Below are 25150 nucleotides of genomic sequence, written 5' to 3' on the forward strand. Positions count from 1 at the left end.
GACTCTCAAGAGTCTCCTCCAGCAATATTATTAAAATTGCAACTCTTACATCTCAACTTTGAGGTTTATTTCTGTTTTTGGACATCCTTACCATAAAGGCTCAGGTGGACAACACTGAAAAACACTGGATGTTATAGGATGTGCTATGATGGGGAAAACACCACAGAGTTGGGAGTGGGGATGATACAACAACCAACCGTTAGGGATAGAGGACCTAGAGTCAGGGCACAGCTTGGTCACCCAGGCCCCAGTGATGCTCCTTTTGTTGAGAACAGATGCATCCTCTCCGACACAGTGTGCACCTGCCTGCTCAACGGTCTCACAAGTGAAAATGCCTTGCTCCATCGTTAAAAGCATGTAAGGGGGACGTGCCAACCTGTTGCTTCACAGCAACTCCTTACTCTGATCTTGGGTTGCTGGTTCTAGCTTGGCTGGATTTCCCTTTCCTGTCATCTAGCTTGAGCATAGCAGCTGCTGGGACTCAATTACCTGTTGCTGAGTCTGCTTTCTTTTTATGCCTCAACAGAGATTTCTTCCTCTGTCGGCATGGTCTGGGTGGGAGCAGGGGCGTACGAAGTGGGGGACGGGCCTCCCTGGGTGCCACTCTGGGTGTGTGTGTGACAAGATGACCCCTGCCTCCCCCCAGCTGTAGAGTGGCCAAGGGCACACGCAGTCAATATGGGCGCCGCTCGTGCAGCATCTGTACAGGCTGCCGCTCTCTCGCGCCATCCGTACGGGTTGCCTCTCATATGGCGACCGTACGTGATGCCACACATGCGCAGTCCGTACAGGATGCTGTACATGCGCAGTCCATACAGATGTCACGTGTGTGTCACCAGGCGGTTCGTCCTGCCCTGGGTACCAAATAGGGTTCCTCTGCCACTGGGTGGGAACCAGGAGACCTTTGTTCTTAACTTTGGAACTGAAGCGCTGTGTGCCATCTTTTAGGGAGGTAGTTCATCCATGTATAATGGGACGCGGGTGGCGCTGTGGGTTAAACCATAGAGCCTAGGACCTGCCGATCGAAAGTTCGCGGTTCGAATCCCCGCAGTGGGGTGAGCTCCCGTCGTTCGGTCCCAGCTCCTGCCTACCTAGCAGTTCGCAAGCACCCCTAAGTGCAAGTAGATAAATAGGGACTGCTTTCTAGCGGGAAGGTAAACAGCGTTTCCGTGTGCGGTGCTGGTGCCGGCTCGCCAGAGCAGCTTTGTTATGCTGGCCACATGATCCGGAAGTGTCTTCGGACAGCGCCGGCTCCCGGCCTCTTGAGCGAGATGAGCGCGCAACCCTAGAGTCGGTCATGACTGGCAGGGGTACCTTTACCTTTACCTTCATCCATGTATGGAGAAGGGAGTCTTTAGCAGCCTGAAAGGAGAGCTCAGCAATGCATCTCACTAAGTCTTGCTAAAGAATGAAGGACTCTTTGAAGTTACCTTTGATCCTTCTCTTTCCTGTTTCCAAAGTGTAGCAGTGAGTGCAGATCCTTACCTAGACAAAACAGGACTATATATTTTTGGCCATCTAGCCATCTATCTATAGCATAAACCTGTCAATCCTGGGAATGGAAGGTTAGAGCACATGCTTTGGGTATGCAAAAGGTTCTGTGTTCAGTTTCTGGCATCTTCAGGATAGGTGTGGAAACACTCCCAACATGCTCTTCGAGAGCACCTGCTGATCTGTACAGATAGTACTGAGTAATGGAACAATGTTATGATTCTGTATAAAGCAGTTTTTAGGTTCTTAAGAGACAAACTATGTCAGAGGTCGGGATCTTGTAGCTAGCTGTTGAATTGCCGCTGGACTCCCAGTTCTCATAATCCTTGGCCACTGGTTGGGGCTGATAGGAGTTGGGAGTCCAGCAACCCCTAGAGCTCCATAGGTTTCACCATGACAAAATTGCTCTTCTTCTAAGCAAAGAGAATTTAACTTGGGTACAGTTCCCAAGTGCTAGATTTATTGTAAGCAATATTTTTTTAAAATAACATTTGCCCTCTTTAATTAGACTAGAACTTAAACCCTTTAATATGAATGGGTGAAATATTGGTTGCTTCTTTTGTGATTATTTAAAGCAAAAACAATAAAACAACTCAAATATGAACAGGCTTTAGAATCCCTGAGACTGAATCGAAGATATCCCCTGAATATAGTAAATAAAAAAGTAGCCTTTCAATAGATTTCTCTTATTTATGGACAAAAAACAGCTAATACCATCAGAGAAAAATATTTTGCTTCTAAAAAGAGTCACCTCAACATTTTGTGGTGGTTTAGGTGCAGTTTAATGAAGAGAGGGCCTTTTTTTACTTTAATATTTACAGCTAACACATCGATAAATCATAAACAGGAAATTCTAAATTGCCGCCAGTTATTAATGTGAGTTCCATTACAGCCACACTGCAGGCAATGATGCTCTACAAAGATTGTGCTGATGCTGATGTTATAAACCAGAAGAACAAAGTTTAAATGGTCTGTAAATGTCAGCAGAATCCCAATAGTAAATTATGACCTTGCTATCGACTCCTGAGTACCTTTCGTTACATTTTATGCATTTCACATAATGAAAGCGTAATGCTATTCAGATGACATAAACAAAAGGGGACTGCTGCCGGCCACCTTTATGAACCAGGAATGAATGTTAGTTATTTATCAGTAATTCGGCAAAGTTATTTAGAGAAGTGAAGGCTCTCTTGCAGATATATACAATATGCAGAAAATAGCATTGCACATAATATTGGTGCCTGTGTGCTTTAGGGAATTAGATTCCCCCCCCCCTCTGCAACGATTTAATATACACTTCTCACAGATATAGGACATTAAATTACATTTTCATTCCTAACTGGAAAGGTAGACTTTTCAGCCATCGTTATTTATTGTGCCCCAACACCTCTCAGGAGTGTTTATATCCAAGATACACTGAAACATCCGCAAGCGCTAGCAAACTCTGGTGCTGGAGGACAAAACACTAACGCCTGTCATGGGCAAGATTGCTTAAATATCCACTTACGAATTCCTATGGATGTTGTACAACCACTCAACTCTGATCACTCTTAGATCTTGGACTCTGCAGCATTGGTGTGACACTGTCCCACCGAGGCACTGAGGTTGTGGAAGTGTTATGTATTATTTTCTGCTCAGTTCAAAAAGAGAGTTCTTCCCAAACACTCTGTGGTGTCTTCTCTTACACTTATTCTAAGAATGACATTCAGTGCTACATTTCTGCACTTGTACATGATGAAAAAGAAAGAAAGGGATGCTATGCACACACACAGCCACAGCCACCACAAACATCCATAAATGCAACATGAAATTGGGCAGGTAAAAGGCAGAGGCAACCACACTCCCTAGTCCAGGGGTCAGCAAACTTTTTCAGCAGGGGGCCGGTCCACTGTCCCTCAGACCTTGTGGGGGGCCGGACTATATTTTTTTGGGGGAAATGAACAAATTCCTATGCCCCACAAATAATCCAGAGATGCATTTTAAATAAAAGGACGCGTTCTCATGTAAAAACACACTGATTCCCGGACCGTCCGTTGGTCAGATTTAGAAGGCGATTGGGCCGGATCCAGGCCCTGGGCCTTAGTTTGTCTACCCATGCTCTAGTCCATACTTCCGCCATCTTCCTGATCCTAAAATTAGTGGTAGAGTCTGCATATCCTGAAGCTTGGGAAATAAATGACTTCACTGTCACCCCAGCTTGGCACACTGCAGATATATGGGTGTTGGGAGCGTGGTTCTGCTCCACCACGCCTCCCATTATTACTAAAAGAATGCAAACATTTAGAGAATTACCTAAAAACAATCGATCTCTTCATTTGTAAAAGGGGATCTAGGATATATTTCGACTACAAAGAGTATATTCCCACAGAGTCTATCAATGCTGCTTCAACATACATATTCAAACTGTTCAATGAGTATACCATCCAGAAGCAAAATAGAATAAAATACTTTTTTAAAAAGAAAAAAAAATGCTTTGAGGTAATAAAGAAAGCAATTCCTTGCCATGACTCTTGAGCAAAGAAAGGAATCTTTGAAGAGAAAAATGCCTTTGTAATCAAGTAGGGAATGTTAGAAATTCTCTCATACTCGAAAACATTTCTGCACACTGGTGAGAAGGAAGATTAAAACCCATCTGTAGGCCACACACTCAATTGGAGGCGAGATCTCCTGCAGCGAAGGCACACACGTAGCAAAGAGAGTGGCAGCAGGTATTCTTGTCTGTGAGAGTTGATGAGAATTCTCTGAGATGTCAGGAGCTGGAATGGAAGCAACAGGAAACAGCAACGTTTTCATGCAAGTTTTTGCAAGAGCATTTACAGTTCTATATTTTTAAGAATGACAAGGTGTATTAGGCTGGTAGCATAGGGGATCCTGTCTGCTCATTCGGTTTGGGACACACACAGCCGCTTAAGGTATCCTTACAAGGGTGTTTGAGAGTGACCAGAAAGGGGTGGGGAAGAAATTCCATTAAGTTTGCTTTTAAAGGCATACCTTACCTAATTCACACTTTCTGAAATAGCATGTGAACTGAAACACAGTCATATTTCAAAATTCACGATTCTCTGAATTTTGTAGAGAAGTTCTCCAGCCAAGTAATGTGAACAAAAATGGGTATACTGGGTGTATATATTAGTGAAAATAAGAAAAAAACATGCTAAATATTAGGGTGAATCAAGCAAAACTGCATACCAAAAAAATTCAGTATTAGGAGAAATTCTCACTAAAGCTGCTGAATTTTCATGAGGAGTTGATTTAAAAAATAAAAGCGCAAACTGATGCAGAAATGTAGAGAACTGAACTTAAGTGGAAAAATGAGAATCTGAAAACCCCCAAACTGAATGGTTCATCTATCTCTAAGTCCAGTGGGATTTACGTTTTCTCTTCAGATTTTCTCCCTGCACCCCAAGTAACAACTTTTGAAAGTATTTTCCCATTTAAATATACTTTGAGGGGCATTATAGGGGGGGACACTTCTGTTTGAAAACCGTTACTAATGAATGATCAGGGCATTTGTGCAATATTAATCCCTAAATCAGTGATTGGAAAAAATATTTCCCTCCCTTTCAGATCCAAGCAGTGTGTCCCCAAGACCCATTCCCTTTTGCTATATGATCTGGCTCTATTTCCTGACAGATTTGGGATTTCTAAACAAGTAAACTAAACCAAAACAACACTAAAGGGTCATCCTGCAGGCCTCTCTGACATTCTTTTCTTCCTGGTTCTTTATATTCCAGATAATTGTAAGATATGTTTGTTTACAGTATGGTCCAAGAGGGTTTACTACGGGGCAATTTCATTCCATGGCAATTTAAAAGGAATTAAGGAACAATTCACCAAAGACTAACAAACAAACAAACAAACAGCCAGGTCTATTTCAGATGTGTCTCTTGAAGAATATGTTGGTGAGTCAGTCAGTCAGTCAGTCAGTCATCAAGGAGTCAGATGGATATCATTTTTTTCCTGTTTGTCAGGAACCGCAGGCCTTGGCCTGGGATCTCTGAAAACTAGGTTCTAGTATATAACTCATTGTGAAGAACAAACCACTTCCTGACCATAGTGTCATGACAAGGCACAACTATTAACTATTAACCTCTGAAGTGGGGAGCTTGCTCTATACCCCATACGATTGAGAACACTGGAAAATCATGGATCTAAAATGCATAGAGAGCCTGTTAAAGATAGATGCATTGTGTTTGGAAACTTATGTAGGCAAGAGAGGTTTGTCTCTAGCAAATGCGGCAAGAAAAGGCTGGGTTCAGTCTTTCGGCTGTTTCAGTCTTTAGGCTAATTGATGATTCACTGATGGAAACCCAAGTGATCTCTCACAGCAGGAAGGTTAGACCTGAGAATTCAGCATCTTTGTCAGCGATTGGAGACGGTAGCAGCACTAGAAGTTCAGCTCAGCCCAGCAATAGGGCTGCTTGCACAGGATCTTTCTCTGGGATCAGAGAGAGGAAAGGTATTGGAATCTGCATAAGGTCCAGATCAGGGATTCCATTTGCAGCAACTCTAACAGAGCCTACGGAAGTAAAAAGTCTCCCTGTTGCAGAGGTTGCCCTTCTAATTTATGGATGGTGACAGGGATGGAGAGCAGAGCTAGCACATTCATCTCCACTATTCATTATCTCACCAACTTCTCCCTCAGCCTACAGCCACCATATCAGATCCCATATAATTCCCAAACTGTATCTCCAGTTCCCAGGAACATATTTTGGGAAGATCACCTGGGGTGGCAGAGGGAAAGGGGAAGTGTAAGAGCCTTGTTCCGCTACTATCAACTCCCTCCATTCATAGAAGGAAAGTTAGGGCCCAAGGCTTAGTTCAATACATTATGTGAGTTCTTCCTCTTTGTTTTACACAATATGAATCGGGCTCTTATGAGATTTGTCTCTTCTCATACAAACAGCTCGGAAAGCAAGTGTCTCTTCAAAACGACCTTCTTGGTTGTTAGCTAGCCACTGTGGAATAAAAACTTCTGCTTTGTGAACATTCAAAGAAGTTTTGGATCTAAGGACTTTAACAAATTGCTGGAAGTCTCTCTCTTCAAACATACACACTCTTTCTCCTCAGCTTTCACAAGGAAGTATCAAGTTGCCCAGGGGCAAAGCTTCCCCGCTCCCATTGATTAATTGATTGGCTTGCCAGCCCCATACTTTTTAGAAAAGCATTGCAATGCTCGGCACTGTGAAATAAGCATAATATTCTTCAATAAAACAATGATATGAGCCTTTGAAAAAAAGAACCCCAGGGCTTTTGCAGCCAGATGAGCATAATGCCATAACCTGCCACTGTGTGCAATTACAGCTTTACAGCAACAAGACACCAATTTACCTTGCTCTGGTGCTGCAGACTGGTTTCACTCCCTCTCCTGGAGCAGAAGCTATTGCTTCCTAAACATAGTGTGCACATGCCATGCAGGAGAGTCAGATTATAGTAGTTAAAGTGGGCAGAAACTAAGGCCAGAGATAAAGGTAAAGGGACCCCTGACCATTAGTTCCAGTCGTGGCCGACTCTGGGGTTGCAGCGCTCATCTTGCTTTATTGGCCGAGGGAGCCGGTGTACAGCTTCCGGGTCATGTGGCCAGCATGACTAAGCTGCTTCTGGCGAACCAGAGCTGCGCATGGAAATGCCGTTTACCTTCCCGCCGGAGTGGTACCTATTTATCTACTTGCACTTTCCCACTCAGCAATGAAGCTCATGGGTTCACCTTAGCTCATTCACTGTCTCTCATCCTAACCTCCCTCACAGGGTTGTTATGAATGGATAATTTTTGGAGGTGGGGAGAACCCAGTACACCACCTCGGAGCTCCTTGGAAGAAAGGTGGGATATACATGGGATGAAAAATACTGTGGTGGCGATTTGAAGAAAATGGCGGCAGCAGCAATGCCATGTGGCATAGGCAGCAAGGAACACAGATATGTAGCCCAGAATAGGCATTGCATGGGGTGTGTGTGTATCTGAATCATAGATCCTTCTTCTTCTTTAGAATAGTAATAATAAGAAAAGGAACAGGGTATTTGGATATTTAGATCTTTCTACATTCCATCAAATTAAAATATGAAGCAATGGTAGTTCACTACAAGTGTCAGACTGCATCCCGTCCCTCTCACAAGGCTTACACTCTGCAGTAGATGCATAGGATAGCAATAATAATAATAATAATAATAATAATAATAATAATAATAATAATAATATATTTATACCCCGCCCATCTGGCTGGGTTTCCCCAGCCACTCTGGGCAGCTTCCAGAAAAGATTAAAACACAATAATTCATCGAATGTTAAAAACTTCCCTAAAAAGGGCTGCCTTCAGATGTCTTCTAGAATGGACTATGAGTATCTAGAATGGACTATGAATATCCAGAATGGGCTATGAGGACTGAGAAAACAAATACAAGGGCTGAATCAATGTGATTTTATTTATTTCTAAACAAGTAAATATGTACTAAAAAAAAATCCAAGCTGTTCTTCTACAGCTTCCCTCTACCTCACCCTTCACTGTTGAGGGTTTTCTTTTCTTTTCTTTTCAGGTGAACTGTTGGCATGCTGAAGTCCATAGCTCCACCCATTCTGTTAATCTAGTGTGGGATGGTGAAACTAGTGGTGGTACTAGCCGTGGCACCAACAGCCGGACATCTGTGTTGGTAGCCTCTTTCTTCCCCTGATACCTGCTGCAATGTTACCATGGCAAAGCCTTAGGAGCCTTGGAAATATTAACTCATCACATCATTTTCATAAACGGAAGGCAACCTCAGCACTACATGTTTCAGGACTCATTTAACCCGCACATCCCCGCTTAACCTCATGAATGATTTAAGCCCATGGGGGATTAATCTGAATATCCTGATATCATGAGTAAATGAGGTAAGGAATACAGAATGGGACTGGTGATCCTTCAAAGTGGGTTAAAATTCTGATAAAACATAACAAAGACAAATCATGTTGCAAACAAGAGCTTTCAACCCACTAAAGTGTCCTTAATCAACAACGACTGCTAAGAAGGATATTGGTTGCTTTTCCTTTAATGATACATTGTTATTAAATCCTAGTAGAATCAAATCCATCACAATTTTGTGTGAGTTGATTTCCTTTGTAGTTGATGAGTGAGCTTGAAATCACACCATCAGCCTTTGGGCAAGTCTTCTGGTTAATTTATGGTACCTTGCCATTCCTTATCAAACCTTTTATATTTGCATTTAATGGGCTCCTTTGATTGATAATGCTTCTGTCAATCTCTGTAACAGTGTACCAATTGGGCAAACCTTTCTTAAAAAGAAGATGAGGATGATTTACTCAATTATCAACTTGACCACTTACTAGATAAAAACGGTGAGCTTCCTGGTGCTAAAATAATGAAAAAGAAATGATGTATGGAGACATATCTCGAAGAATTATACATATGTGTATATATACACACACACATCTGCATAATGCATAATTAATTTTGCCATTGTTAGTCGTGCTATAGTATCTTTACATGACATTCATATTTTAGTAATATATAGTGGTTTGTGCATGTGTTTCAGGATCTCTGTATTACTTTAAAAAGAGAGAGAAATTGTTTTAAATTAAATTTCTAACAAATGTTTAAACTGTATTCTTCCAGATGTAAAATTAGCCTTTGGACAAATATAAGATGAAGAGCTTTGCATTTTGCTATTTCAGAATATCTTTTATTCTTCTCCCTATAGATTAAGTAATCCAACAAAGGCAGCTTTAAATATTGTCAACTATAAGGCAAATAACTATTTTTAACCTACATTTCAAAAATATAATTGCTGCAGAGAAAATTAAAATGTGTTCATCAAATATGGCATTTTTAGAAGAGCCAAAATGAATTGGGTGACACATTTTTAAGGAGCTTTCTTGAGATCTACTGTTGGAAAAGACCAGTGAATGATTACTTTAAGTGAGCAAATGTTCATATTTTAATACCTTAATTTTAAAAAAGTGTTCAGTGCAAAGAAAGCAGAATGCCATTTCCCCTGCCAAAGAGTCTGTTCATCTAGTCTAGATATTCAGCAGAAGGGAATATGCCTGCTCAGTCTTTACTTACCCAAGGGTAGCATAGAGTGAAAGTCATTGACACAGGGACATAGGAAGCTGGTTTATACTCAGTCAGACAATTGGTCCATCTAGCTCAGGATTGTCTGCATTGAATGGCAGGAACTCTCTAGGATTTCAGACAGGATGTGCTCCCAGCCCTGCTTGATGCCAGGGCCTGAACCTGCCACTTCTGTGGCCCTTCATAGCCTGCCAAAGCCCATGGCAGGCTACTTCAAATAAATATATCAGGTGATTAATAGTGAGGCAGTCTCCACTTACAACAGTATCTTGAAGATAAGGTGGCTGAAGCGATTGTTTTCTGCCATCTGCTGTTGGTCTCCATTCATAGGCCTCCGCAGTTTTCAGGTGTTTGGAGTACCTTATAGCCCTGTTTGGACAATCAGGACACATGTGATATAGGAAAGTGGGGCCATCCTGCACCTGCCCCCACATTCAGTGCTGCACACATTTTGGGAGGAAACTGCAGTGAAGCAGCCTATCCATAATGAGTGGCTGTCCCATTGAGTTGGATCGCTCAAAGAGATAGCTTTTGCAGATTGGCAAGCTGCCCCATGGGATGCAGGTGGCGCTGTGGGTTAAACCACAGAGCCTAGGACTTGCTGATCAGAAGGTCGGTGGTTCGAATCCCCGCAATGGGGTGAGCTCCCATTGCTCAGTCCCTGCTCCTGCCAACCTAGCAGTTCGAAAGCACAAAGTGCAAGTGGATAAATAGGTACCGCTCCGGTGGGAAGGTAAACGGTGTTTCCGTGCGCTGCTTTGGTTTGCCAGAAGCGGCTTAGTCATGCTGGCCACATGACCCGGAAGCCGTGCACTGGCTCCCTCGGCCAATAAAGCGAGATGAGCACTGTAACCCCAGAGTCGGTCACGACTGGACCTAATGGTCAGGGGTCCCTTTACCTTTAAGCTGCCCCACTGGAGATACATCCCCAAATACGTAGAAAGTATGAGGTAGGGGCAAGCACAGGGTGCAACTGTGGGGTCAGGCCATAGCATAGAAGCATAGTTTTGAATCCTTCTTCACACAGTGTAAACTGTGTTTCCTGAATACCTGAAGTGGACTTATATATGCAACCTTAAGCCAATGGAGATATGAAACCTGCACACAGATCTCATAATGATTTTAATTTTTTTAAAGAAAGATTTTTTAGACACCTCTACCTTTCATCCATGTTGCTGCTTTTCGGTTTCTTATAAGCTACTGGTGAGATGAAGTGTTGCAGTAGTTTTAAAGGTTTTGGGATAATTTTGAAGGTTTTGAATGTTGAAATCCAATGTTTGATTTTCAGAATGAAATGTGACACCAGCTTTTGAGATGTTTTGACAGCTTGGCTGAATGAATGGTTAATGTTGGATTTACTAAATTCTCCTTGCTAATATTGTGTCGTGGACTGACTGCTACTATAAGCCCTCTAACATACGTTGTCAATTATTTACTGCTGTCTATTGCCAAATACTGCTTGCTGCTGCATGCCAGTTGTCAGATAAATAGTTCCTCAAGCTACTGCCTTCAAAGTTACTATTTTGTCTTGAAGTAGGGCTTTGTGGATGAGATGCATTTGCTGATATCTTGCCCATATATGAAACTGAAGGCAAGGAATTGGGAAGCCACTAAGGCTATAATGTCTGACTTCTGCCACAATCCAGTGATAACATTTATTTGCACTGTTCATTGTCTGTGAAGCTGTTCACTGCACTGCTTCATTTCCGTATATGGGCAAATACAAAATCATGGTACTTCACTGGGTATGCCAAGTGAGGTAAATACAGAAAGGGCAAAAAATCAGAAGAAATAATAAAGAATACATGATAGTCACCACAAATTTCCAGAATTCCTAGAAGCAGCAAGTTCAGCATATTACATCTTCTAGGCCATTTCTCCCCAGATAATTCTGAACAAATAGCTAAAGTGCAAGGGTATTTTTGGATTAATATTTGGATCATTTGGAATATTATGGGATTGTTCTATAACTTGAATTAATTAAATCTGATAGCAACCCCTCAGTATTAAGGTAGAATTTTGATTTTCATTCTTCAACATATTATTTAATTATGTATATGCATATTTTTCCTTTTACGAATATCTATTCCCTTGTGGTTATTTAGATAACTTGGATTATCTTAAATAAATTACATGCTGAATTCACTCTTTTTAATATACAACAAAGACACAGACATTTGAAATGATATAATTAAGCACATTTTAAACCAATTTAAAATATTGGAATGGCTTAGCTTAATTTTTGTTCTGTTAATTTTTCATTACTTGAAATTGTAGTTGTAAATTGTTTATGAACTGAATTAAATAAAATATAATTATAAATATAAACTACAGTGAAACAAACTAGGCTACTAAGAAATATTTATAAATGCACACAAGTATGGAATCAAGTACACTCATAATGTTCTTTCCATGTATAGGAACTTTATGTTTTCAGTAACAGAAAGAGGGCTTTAAAAATAACCAAACCAAAGCATTCACAATCTTTTCTAAAACACATGATTGCAGTAGTTCTTTCTAAGACTTTTTCCATGCCCAATTTTCATTCACTCAATTTTCTTTCCATTATGAGTTAGACCCACTGATCATGTGGATATTGATTTAATGCTGAAAAAACATGTAACAGCAGATGAAATTTGCCCCATTTCCTTGTGTTCCTGACAGCTGAGATAACACATATAAAAGTTCCTTTCTCCTGCAAAGCACTAACAAAAAGTTATACACATTTCAGACAACTTTCTGAACTGAGCTATAGTGGTGGGCTACTGAATATACTGCATCTACCTTTCCATGCAACTTTGAAGAAGCTGACCTTACTAGAAAAAGGGCCACTCTGTCCTCTAACCTTTCATGAGCAATGTTGCTTGGACATAGGAAAGAAGACATATCATTTGCCTCAACAATGGTGAAGCATCAGGTTTTACACTACCTGAACTCTTGTAAGACATCACTTGGCAAAGGAACATAGTAGATTTTCACTGGTCACTCATCTTTGGAGCCAGCAAGGAATTTGTTTGTTTTATAAACAATTCCTGATTGGGTTGGCATGCCTTTCTTCTTTGTTGAAATATCCTTTCTCTAGTGTGGGCTTCGTGATTTTTCATTTGGTTCATTCATTTGTTCTTTTATCAGAACTTTAGGAGAAGGACCAGTGAGAACATGGGAACACCAGAGAAACCCTAGAATTTGTGGGTGTCAAATGAAGCTGAATGTTGGGAGAGACAGGCAGCTATGGACGACTTGCTCCCAGTGATGCATACTAACTTGGATGGCTTTAAAAGAGGATTAGACACATTCACGAAGGATAAGGCTTTTAATGATTACCACCCTTGATGATTATGCTCTGCTCACATGGGCGGACACAGTTTGCTTCTGAATACCAGTATCTGGAAACCACAGAAAAGGAGAGTGCTCTTGGGCTTGGGTCCTGTTTGTGGGTTTCCCACAAGCCTCTGGTTGGCCACTGTGAGAACAGGAGGCTGGACCAGGTGGGTCATTGGTCCCTCCTTATGTTCTTCAAAGAGAAGTCTCAGTAAGTTAATAGCTAGCAGGACACTCACGAGACTATAAAAGCTCATGAGTGGGACTGTTCCTCAAAAGGAATTATGGTACAACATAGAGCGTTGCCAAAGACTTCAGTTCAGAACTGTCACGGAACTGACATCAGAGCAGAAGGAGAGGCTCTCCGATTCTGCAGGAGAAGGTACCAGCACCAGGGGGAGACGCAGCTTGGTAGAGGGGGAAGGAAATCGGCGTAACACCAAGGATCCAGGAGGGCAAATGGGGGAAGCGGGGGAAGAGCTCCGCGATTCTTCCCTGGACATCAGTGAGGAGAGCACTGGTCCTCCACTACCCACGCCCTCCCTGTGCAGAAGATTCCCGTGCAGTGAGAGGCAGAGACGACTGGGAGTCAAACAGCTTTTATGCTGGAAAAGGTTTAAGAAATGCCCACAGACAGATTCTGCTAGCGACTGAGGCAGCCACGCTGAGATGGGCTGTGCAGTCAGAACGGTTTAACCCAGGCAATCAAGCTCCCTAACGGGGACAGTTTACGCACGAGTAACTCAAACCCACTACAAGAACCTACCTCCTACAACTCACCACAAGAGGGGGGTGGAATCATTTATCAATTAGTTTATCGGGTGCTTGGAATGCTCTGAGTTGCACAAGGAAGTGATGTCAACTTCCATGGCAGTTTCCTTGGGCATAATAACTGGGTTATCACCATTCCCTACACTGGCCGGAACATCAAGCATGTTGTTTTAATAGCATTGTAAATTGTTTAATGCCGGGTCTCAGTGTCTACCTCTTTATTTCCTTTAAATCTGCAAGCACCAGTTCTGATCATTATAATTCTTTTCTATTTGTGAAAGATACAACTGCAGACATCTTTCCAGATACTTCAAAGTTGTTGACTTTCAGTATTTTCTGTGAACTGTGCACAACCTACTTTTAATTCCTGTCCAAGGTGCATTTTAATAAGCCCAACTTTGCTTCTTTCTAATCAAGAGGAATACTTATTTATGTCAGGTCTCTGTGTCATAATGCTGAAGGCTAGATGGAAAAGCAATTTATCAGCTCTTTAGACTATAATTTATATCTTGTCAAATCTTGACAAACAACTAGAAGCATTTTTTCACTGCTATATTTATATCCCTGAAGTAACAAGACAATATTTAGTCCTCATGGAAGATAAAGAACAGGATAATTTATAGGAATTCTGTGTTTATCACAGTAAAAAAGCTGGGTTTTTTACTTGTTGATATTGTTTGTAATCCCCAGGCTACTTGCTGTATCTGAGGTTACTTGCACTAGGGTTCACAGGGCTGCTCCTACCATTAGTCAAAGGGAGGCAACTGCTTCAGCTGGCATATGCTAGGAGGCAGTGGCAGGGACACTCTAGCAGCAGCAGTGGCAGCTGCTTCTCATAGGCTCACTCTGCCACCTGCTCCCAGAAGTAGAAGAGGAAAGCATTACTTTCTCTCCTAGTCACTGCTCCACTCTGGCCAGACTTGAGCCCTGCTACACTCCTCAGTTGTACTCCTTGTCTTATGTGCAACTCTTGCCTGGGTGGCAGCCACCAAGGTGAGGCAGGTGGGTGGCAGGTGAGGCAGGGGCATGGATGAGGAGGCAAAGCTCTCTGAGGCAGCCTGGACAGTGGAGGGACAGCCAGAGGCAGGCAGGCAGGCGGGCGGGCAATTGAGTGAGTGAGTGAGTGAGTGAGTGAATGAGTGCCCACCCAGTGCTATGAGGCCCCCTGGTCAGGCAAGCTGCTTACTTGCCTGCCTAGCTCAGCTCCTTTGGGTGCATAGGCAATTGTGCTGCCTCCATTGAATGACTTTGTTCTCTGTGCTTGGAGAGCCAAAATCTGGCTATTAGAATTCCCAGGATGCTTACATGCTCAAGCAGAGAGAACCAGTGTGGTGTAGTGGTTAAGAGCGGTAGACTCGTAATCTGGTGAACTGGGTTCGCATCTCCGCTCCTTCACATGCAGCTGCTGGGTGACCTTGGGCTGGTCACACTTCTCTGAAGTCTCTCAGCCCCTCTCACCTCACAGAGTGTTTGTTGTGGGGGAGGAAGGGAAAGGAGAATGTGAGCCGCTTTGAGACTCCTTTGGGTAGTGATAAAGCGGGATATCAAATCCAAACTCCTCCTCCTCCTCCTCCTCCTCTCTGAGAGCGCCTGGAAACAACACACTTTAGAATGCAAAAGTAACTTCCCTTTTGTTTGATGGCCCATGTGTGATTTATAAACTGCTTCAGACATAGGGACATTTTGTGCTTTGTAATTAAATGGTGACATTATTATATATTCTAGTGGTTCACCATGTTCCCAAACAGATCTCTTTACATGAGTCATACCAGCTCAGAAGTGGGGTCTGAAATACTGGCTCCCTTGAATGGTCCCCTTATTTATGGGCATTTATTTGAACTATCCAGTGTTCCACAGAACTGAACTTAATACTGTATCTACTTAACACTATAATACTGAATACTGACTCCTATAATACATTATACTCTTTCAGCTTCAAGCAGAATCAAATCTCTGACTGTATCCAGACTGGAGGGCCATCTATAGACCTGCAATTCTACCATGTGACTTTAGCTGATTAATCTTTCTGTTTTCTCACAGCTTGATAGTTTATCCCTAATAGGCAACATACAAATAAATTGTGATGCTGCTGCTGATACACAGTCTCTCCCCCCCATCCTGCTGCAAATTTCTGCTTATCATTCTTTTAGCTTTTTCAGTTAGAGCATAGGTTTTTTTATATTGACATAAATAGTATTGCTGTGTTAGCTCCCCCTCCCGCCCACCACCGCCAACATCAACAAGTATCGGCACATGACCACATGAAACAGCAAACAGGAGTAAATTCAACTCCTTTAAGGTGAGGAAGAATATGGTTCATAACAGTTATACTAGTAAAAATTAAACATGATGTTTTACACTGACAAAACAAACTCCACAACAGAAAAGTTATATTAAAGGCCAGATAAAGAATGTAGACAATGACCTTATCAAACATATGGAGACTGACCTTATCAAATTCATTAAGTATTGCACTGAGAGGCCACTCTCCATTAAGTTTTGTATTCATTCAGCAGTTTTAATTTAATTTTGACCTGCTGCTTAAATGAGTCATGATGAACATCAGTTACATTTTAGATGTGTGAATTTTTAAAAATCCACTAGCGTTTTCTCTGCACATGTTCAGGCAGAAAAAAATAGTGACAGTATGACCTGCACTGGTGATCTGTTAGGAATATTGCCTTAGTTTTGATTTGTGCCAAGTAACTTCTAAGTTCATATGATTCCATTTTCTTTGTTTCTATGTTATATGTGGGACAGTCCTTGTGTGTCATGTCATAATCAGCTGATTTCTCATGAGATGATCACAAAACATTTCATGCTACATCTCGTCTTGTGAGCTGACTGAATTTTTTGCACAGTGTCCATGGTGGAAGATATTCTAGAAAACAACTAGGGATGGGTGCGTCTACCTGGGTTGTGTCAGTTTCACATCTTTCTATATTCATCATTTACCTATAATTATTTTCCGTTGTTTTGCATTAATCTGAGTGCTTTTTAATATATATATATGAGATATTTCAATTCAACAAAAATCACATAATAAACAGAACACATAAGACGTAACTTGTATTCATTTCTTTAAAAAAATCTTCTTTCTCTTAAATATTGAGGTATGTATTGAAACATTTGAAGACAAGCAAAATCCAGTGGATAGCTGATCCTCACACTAGTTAAGGGGGCAGAACAGACCATTTTATGAAAGCATTTGCAAATATCTAGTTCCCCTTCAGCAGTCTTGGTTGGAGGGGGGAGAAGTCTTCTTATACCAGACAATATTTTCTGTCCATCTAGCCCACTTTGCCTACTCTGATTCTGGAAGGTCTACCCATTTATCCTCTCTAGTGTCTCATACAGAGATCTGTCACCTAACATGAAATTCATTTTGTGCCATTTTTATGGTCCTTGATGATACTGAACATATTATGGAAAAAACATGGCAGAAGAACACCTCTAGATGCTACTACTTAGTTATTGTTTGGAGATGGTTGACGCCTTATTAAGAATGTAAATGAGCACAGCTCAAAGATAAATTATAAATGCTTTATGTGATCCATACTTTTTTCCCATTTCAAAAGCAAGACTTATTGAAATGAAAAGGCAATTTTATCTTTGTCCCCAGAATATGATGATCGATAACTCTTTGTAAGCACACATGTAGCTATCAGCACCTTGTCTCATATAGGGAAGGGGGGAAACAGAAAAAGCAAAACACAGCAGCTAATTTTCTCCAGTGTAAAGGGAAAAGGTATTGATTGAAGATACTCAGGCTTTTTTTCCAACTGAACAATGGATACAGTGTATCACATCCCCATTTTTCTTGTATTATTCACTCCGTCACACCTGCATGCATCTAAACATCCTTAAACAGTAAGGGCGATGGAGTGGAAAGCGTTCTCAGACAGAACAATCCACATCCACAAAAAGGTCAAGTTCTCTAGCAAAAAGGGCACAGCTGACCTGAATTATCCAAAGATAATCTTGTTAAACTCCCGTAGTCTTACCTAGGAGATAATTTGCCTCCAGACATCACAACCTATTGCAAACAAAACAATCTAAGAAAATCACTTCAGGAATAAATCAGTTTCTCTCTCAGCACATTCAATCAAAACTGAACTTGGGCCCATTTCTACCATATTTGAAAGCATGGCTGGGGAGCTCTAGAGGTAACTGGTCTTGCTAGTTCAATATCAGATTTTATTTTTATTTCTTCAAATACATGCTCCTCCCCACATTGTCTCTGAAAATCTCAGCTTCTGCATTAGCCTTAAGAGCTTGGCCTCACACAAAAATGACAATGGATTTGTTGCATTCATAATTTGTGTAACAGTTTCCACTGAAGCAAACATAAATAAAAGAGCGTTGTCTAGGTGACTAGCAGTGCAGGGGCAAATTTGGTCTTTCAAATTACAGCGGTGCCCTGTGCAAGACCAAAATTTTGTACCCCCAGCCCCATGCCTTCTCTTCTGCTCAGTTCACTATGTTGTAGTTGTGATGTCCTGCGGTGCCCCCTAGGGTTAGCACCCAGTGGGCAGAACCAGTTGTGCTGCCTTAAATCTGCCTGTCATTTGCATCTCATAACAGTCTTCTTATCTGGGATCTTCTAGAAAGCTTGAACCTTTTCCATCTCAGATTCTTCCTTGTTGCTTACAGATTTGACCTACAGCTTTTATCCTTGACAATGACCCGGTCTGACTCTGTAAATTGCTATTGATCTGGGTGGATTCCTTTACTGAGACAGAGATCTGAAAATTGAGGCTGAAGCTGCAGAGTTCAAGGTAGGACCCTATCAGAGCCCTCACACCTTCTTCCTGAAGCCAGGCAAGTGCAAACATTAGCCATGTCACAGAAGTAATTCAGCACTGGATTCAGGGTAGGGCAGCTAGCCCCTGGGTTGGCCCAGGGTGGTCAACCTGATTGGGGAGGCCCAGTTTGGGGCCATGGGGCAGACAGTGGCTCTGTGCACAGCCCTAGTTATTATGCTGCAGTTCTGTGGAAACTGAGTCACAACATTTCTATCACCTGAGCTTAAATATTCATCCCTCATTCTCTCTCATTCTGTCTTAAAAAATTGTTCTTCAGTCATACTTCATTTAATCTAGACTCCCACTGGAATGCAACATGTAAAATATTCAGTCATGCTTTGCCATTTTGTTGTTCATTAAAAGTGGGCACTCCCAGTCTCCTCCTGTTAAATATATTTTGTTTTTACTGTTTAAAACATAGACCCTTGTCCAGCAGCCGGAGATATATATATGACTTCTATTAAAAGTGACAACAAGCTGTGTTTATATAATACCTACTGAGACAACCACTTTATCGGCGCCCTAGATGCTGCATCCTTGCCAGTCGCTTTGCTTGTTTCCTTTATAATCTATCATGCACACTTTTTCTATAACCTTTTGAAGTAAAACAGAGAACATTAGCCAAAGAAATTACATTATATAAAAGATCCTATCAGATGAAAGGCCCACATTTTTAATTTACTTTTGTGTTGACACAGATTTCTATCTACTATCACTTTCCCTTATCGGACTGATGAAATAGAATTTGTGCAGTGGATATATAGAAAACTCAGAGAATGGCTATCTATCATGGTAAAAAAATAAAAATAAAGGCCTATCTGTCATCACTGGAGACTTTATTTACTTCTAGAGGTATCTGTCCGTGCACAGAGTTAAGAGCCAGAGTGTCCTTGTCTTTTGTTATGAACACTGCAGTTTTTAGAGATGAGCAAGCAAACACTGGACTGCCCATTCTTTTCCCAAGCATGCAAATCTTAAGCTGAATGATAGGTGATAGACTAGAAAAAGGAACGCTGTTCAGCCCAAAACCCAGTGTAAAAAGACAGTACATCATTGTCTATTTTCCCTCTGAAGTCGACAAAACTAACTCAGTTTTAATCTGGGGACTTCCTGGTGTGCTGTGCTGTGCTGCCATTTTAGCAGACATTAGATTAAGATGTCTGACTACAAATGGATAATTCATGTGTTAAAAATGCAGAGTGCAAGCTATAAACCAGGAAAGAGAAAGGGCTTGGATCGCTTTGGACACACACTGTCAAACGCAAAATGCCCATGTCAGTGGACTTGGTGTGGCTTGACAATTTCAAAGTGCTTGCCGGTGGCTCATTAAGCTGATCACCAGCTGTTTCATGTATCTGCTGTAGAAGTCCCTCCAAGTTTTATGTCTGAGACCAGTTTTCTGCCTAAGAGTTTGAATTGGACCAGAGAAACAAAAAAGCAGTCGAAAGATGTGGGAGCTAGTTAACAGAAGCTGCCCTGAGCTGCTGCTCTGTCCTTAGGACTGATTTTGCTTTGGGAACGGCATTGCTGGATTGTCTGTTATTTCTTTTTAAAACTGCTCAGTAAATTGACATTGCAAAGGCTACATTTTATGGGTAGTTTCATTATTCATTATTCCCCATGATATATATATTTGCTTAACAAAAGGTGATGGCAAGTGGCTGTGAGGTTAAGCAGAGGATCAGCATGTGTGGAAGGCTGCCTGGCTTTTTTCCTACCAGCCTTTGACTCAAAATGGCCTCATCTGACTGATCCCCCCCCCCAATTTACACTTAGAAAAACGTACACAAATATGCAGACACAGGGTTCACCCATTGTTGACTGGCCTAGGTAGCCATGTCAAAACTTATGGGTGCCCATACCTTCTGCAGTGCAATGCTGTGCATATTCACTAGGGAAAAAGGCCTACTGTGTTCAATGGGGCTTACTGCCAGTGAGCAGTAACATAAGATAGATGCCCTGACCTAGTGCTGCAGGAATTCAGGGACAATCTCTTCCTACCCTTATCAGCTCCAGACCTTTGGAGCTAGAGATGGGGAGCAAGGGATTGTTTCGTTGAGGTGCTTCAAGCGCAAGTATCAATTTCACAAAACAGCCACCCTCACTCTTCCTCTCTAGAGCCAGAAGGAAAGGCCTGGATTCATTTTGGAGTCTTTGCTGTTGATGTACTTGGAGTGTTTTGGCTTCCCACTGCCAAAATGGCCATCGTCAAACTTCCTATCCAGCTTGAATCTGTTTAGGGGCAACTGAGGATCTTCTGCTCTATTGCGCAGAGCTGTCCTGTGCTCAGTGAAACTGTGAGGACAATTTCTATGCCTTTTCCAGTACTATTTCAACAGGAAGACTGGTGGTCCTCCTATCAGCCTTGCTAGTTGGCAATGATGCATGTACCATGATAAAGCTGGTGAACAGACATGTGGGCTCCTGTGGAAGAAGAAGAAGAAGAAGAAGAAGAAGAAGAAGAAGAAGAAGAAATAGACCGATGGTCTAAATGAGTGTAAGGCAAATTTCTATATTCCTATTCAGCAGTATATGAAAGAGCTCATGGTTCAATTCCAAAGGAAGTTGTTTCATTGACCACTGTTTAAGAAATAACAGTACTGTATATGCGCGGGTGGCGCTGTGGGTAAAACCTCAGTGCATAGGACTTGCCGATCGTATGGTCGGCGGTTCGAATCCCCACGGCGGGGTGAGCTCCCGTTGTTCGGTCCCAGCTCCTGCCCACCTAGCAGTTCGAAAGCACCCCTAAGTGAAAGTAGATAAATAGGGACCGCTTTATAGCGGGAAGGTAAACGGCGTTCTGTGTGCTGCACTGGTGCAGGCTCGCCAGCTGCACTGGTGCAGGCTCGCCAGCTGCAGCTTCGTCATGCTGGCCACGTGACCCGGCAGTGTCTTCGGATGGCGCCGGCTCACGGCCTCTAGAGCGAGATGAGCATGTAACCCTAGAGTTGGACACGACTGGCCCGTACGGGCAGGGGTACCTTTACCTTTACCTTATATGCATATAGGTCTATGACATAAAACAACCTATCTGCTCCTTATTTATGCATTTATAAAGCCGCCTTTTTGCCTTTCGGTTATAGAAGGTAGAGTAACACAACATTGGAATAACAGTAGAAGTATGCAAACACCAAATGAAACAGTTATAAATATATGCATATATATATATGTACATAGAATTACACTAAATTAACAAAAGTCAAAGTGAAGAAAAGCACAGCAGCCTGTATTAGGTAATATGTTTCTGTGACCAGTTTATTTACCCTGGAAACAATTAGATGCCAAATGTACTAGTTTGTTAAGCACTAATTGTACTCAATAATGTGGAGGTGGAAATAGATCTGACCCATGTGTGGGTAATTAACGAAAAGAATTGGCTAGGTACCTAGATTCAAAACACTGGGCTTTGTACACTCTCCAGCAAGAAAAAGTCCACAGCAGAGTTAAAAATACTCTCAGAGTGAACCAGCAGCATTGCCTGGAATACAGGTTGTTAAAATGTTTTGTATATCCCATTTAGCCTGCTTTAAAGCTCATGTCCCCCTCTCTTTGCCCCTCTAGCAATGAACAGACCACACATTCTTTCATAAGTTTAAAAGCTTTACTGACTAAATCCAAAACTCTGGTTCATTCATTCAGCAGCAAGGAGAATATAATTAGATTACTCTTGGGTGCAAAATTCACAATGTTTCAAACATGCGGTTAGAACTTGGACCAAGTTCAGAGACATCCATTGGGTTATTGGCATCCAAGAGAGTGAAAGAAAGGAAGAGAAGATGCTTCACTTTCTTCCTCATGGAGAAGAGGGGGCGTGCCATAGCTGCGTCTGGAAACAGCTCCATAGTCTGAACCCCTTCATGCACTAACTAGCACTCAAGCATAGCTAGAAATGAAGATGAGTTAGAGAGCAAATGAAATTGCAACAAAGGGGAAACAGAAAGAGTGCACTCATTCCTGCTGTCCTCCTCATACATGGTAACTTTCCTGGATTTTGACCACCTGGAGTAGCTTTTTTTGGATGCCAATAACTCAATATGAGATCTTACCCCAGCCACAAAATATGAAACTGAACAAGCTTCTTAACTATGCCATCCCTCCCCACCATGTAGAAGTCAAAACAAAACAAAAATGTAAAAGGAGCAGCAATGCCTGCTCATTTTGGAGCTAGGTTACCATAAATGCTTTGTTTTCTTACTTCTTGCAGTTCAAAAGCAGTAAAGAAGACAGATGAAAAACCAGAGAAAGAATCTTCATCACTAGGACCACCCGATGCAGAATGAGATTCTCAAAGTTACTTTATTGATTGAATTTTGCAAAGCTGTAAGGTAGAAAAGGGTTTTAGGTATGATCCAAGACTGTGTTGTTTTGCATTGGGGGGAGGGGAGTGCTTCCTTGTAAAAGAAGCCAGTAAGTCATTGTGAACATCCGACACACAAGAGAGACAGACAGACATTTCCATTGATCACTCACTGCCTTATCCTTGCCCTGACCTCCCTTGCTCTGACCTCAGCAGGTGAAGCGGCTAACATCTGGTGAGGATGGATGTTAATACATTCAGCTGTAAGTTCTTCTAGACCTTCAGTGCTGCTAGCCAGAAACTGGACACAGTGTAATGACAGGGGACTAGGGAGAATGGTAATCCTTGCACTTATTGAGTGTAAAATGAGGAGTGAGAAACAGAGAGGGGCAAATGGGTTTGGAAATAACTCAAGCAGAACAAGGAAGAAAAACATCCAGACCACCAGACCACTTTGCCTTTCTTTATTTCCCCACACATTTTTTCTTTCATCTGTATTTTTGCAGTGTACAGAGATTTATCATGTGCAAATCATCATCAGCATGTATCAGCAGAAAAATGCATTCTGTTTTATGCTTCCAATGGTTGGGTTTTTTAAAGTATTGTTAAAATCTAGTAATTTTTAATTGACTGATACGATTGCATTGATTGCTCTTGATGCTTAATTGTATGTTGATGGATTCTGTAATGGACATAGGAACATGAAAAGCTGCCTTATATTGTCTTGGACTGATTGGATATTGAGAAGTGATGAGAAGTACAAGCTGGGGGACCCCCAATGACACCCCTAGAAGGCTCAGAGCCAGGGGATTGGTGGTGGGACAACACAGTGATCAGAGGGAGAAGAAGGAGCAGACTGGTAGGAGGAGGTTTGGAAGCAGAAGGGGTAACAGGGTTTAGTGAGCAGGAAGAGGTGGTGGCAGAGGGCAGTTCAGACTCCGAGGCAGAAGTGGAGGCTGGAGGGGCGTGGGGCCAGGAGACAGAGAGGCAGACTAATGAAGAAGCCAGGGAATCTTCCCCTCCTACTGTGATCAGCTCCCCTCTCCCCTGGTCTCCCAGAACAGAGAGAGAAATGAAGAGAGCAGAGCAGAGGGGAGTTGTAAGCAGGCACAGTTTGTGACTATTGGGGAAAGACTCTGGAGTGGAGGAACCTTAGGTAGTGATGGGAAGGCAAGGATCTTCACCCCTTGCAACTGCCTTGTTGGAACAAGACCTACTGTTGAGAGAGCTGTTGGGATCATTAGGCCTGCACTGTTTTAGTTTCTTAAATAAAGGGTTAACTTCATTGACACCGTGTTTTGCTTTGATTGCTGATCTATGCTTGACTCCAGTTCCTGACAGAGTCAAACCACTGGTCCATCTTCTAGCTCAAGATTATTTACACTGAATGGCAGAGGCTCTCAAGGATTTCAGGGAGGAATTCCTGCTAGCCCTTCCTGGAGATGCCGAGGATTGAACCTGGAGCCTTCTGCTTGCAAAGCAGTTGCTCTGCCACTCAGCTATGGCTCAATACTTTTTAATGTGTTGCCTTATTATTAAAGATTTGTGTCATGGATTAATATACTATGTAGATTTTTTCAAAAGTATTTCCACAGTTCTGACGTAATCTGCCTTGATCATAACATGTGGAAAATAAAAATTATATTCATATTTGTTTACCTGACATTGAGGAGTGGAAGGATGCTGGTAATAGCCTAGGAACCCTTTGCACTGAAGACTGTGGTCTTCTTTCTCAAATTAAAATCTAGCAGCCAGTATTCATATGGCACTGTAATGAATATGGGTTGCTCGTGCGTAAGTTACCGCCACTCCTGGCTAAGTTGGCTTGTTAAACCTTTCCTGTCTGGACAGCCCTTCACTTCGTGGTTGCCTCAGTCGCTAGCAGAATCCGTCAGTGGGCGTTTCTTAAACCTTTTCCAGCATAAAAGTTGTTTGACGCCAAGTCTCCTCCTACTCTCCCTGCACGGAAGTCTTCTGCGCAGGGAGGGCGTGGGTAGCGGAGGACCCGTGTTCTCCCCGCTGGTGTCCAGCGAAGAGTCCTGGAGCCCTCTCGCCGATTCCCCCATCTGCCCCCCTTTATCCCTGGTATTGCGCTGATTTCCTTCCCCAGCTTAGCTGCCTCTCTCCAGCATCACTTGAGAGCCTTCCCTCCGCCTCTGGCTCCGATGTCAGTTCCCTGACAGGCACTGAGGCATGACAGCTTTGTTTTGAAGAGCCTGCAGATTCCTCTAATGGTGGCTCTGAAGCTCATATTGTCTGCTTAGGTGGGTTCCTAGACCCTAAATATGTCAGTGTACAAGAAGGCTGTAAATTGAGGATGAACATCTGCTACCTATTATGGAGGTGTCTCTCGCCCACCAAGTATGATAGCTCTGCTTCCAACATCACCTTCCAACATC

The sequence above is a fragment of the Podarcis vaucheri genome (genome assembly GCF_965113315.1).
Source record: "Podarcis vaucheri genome assembly, chromosome: 3".
NCBI classification, from domain to species: domain Eukaryota; kingdom Metazoa; phylum Chordata; class Lepidosauria; order Squamata; family Lacertidae; genus Podarcis; species Podarcis vaucheri.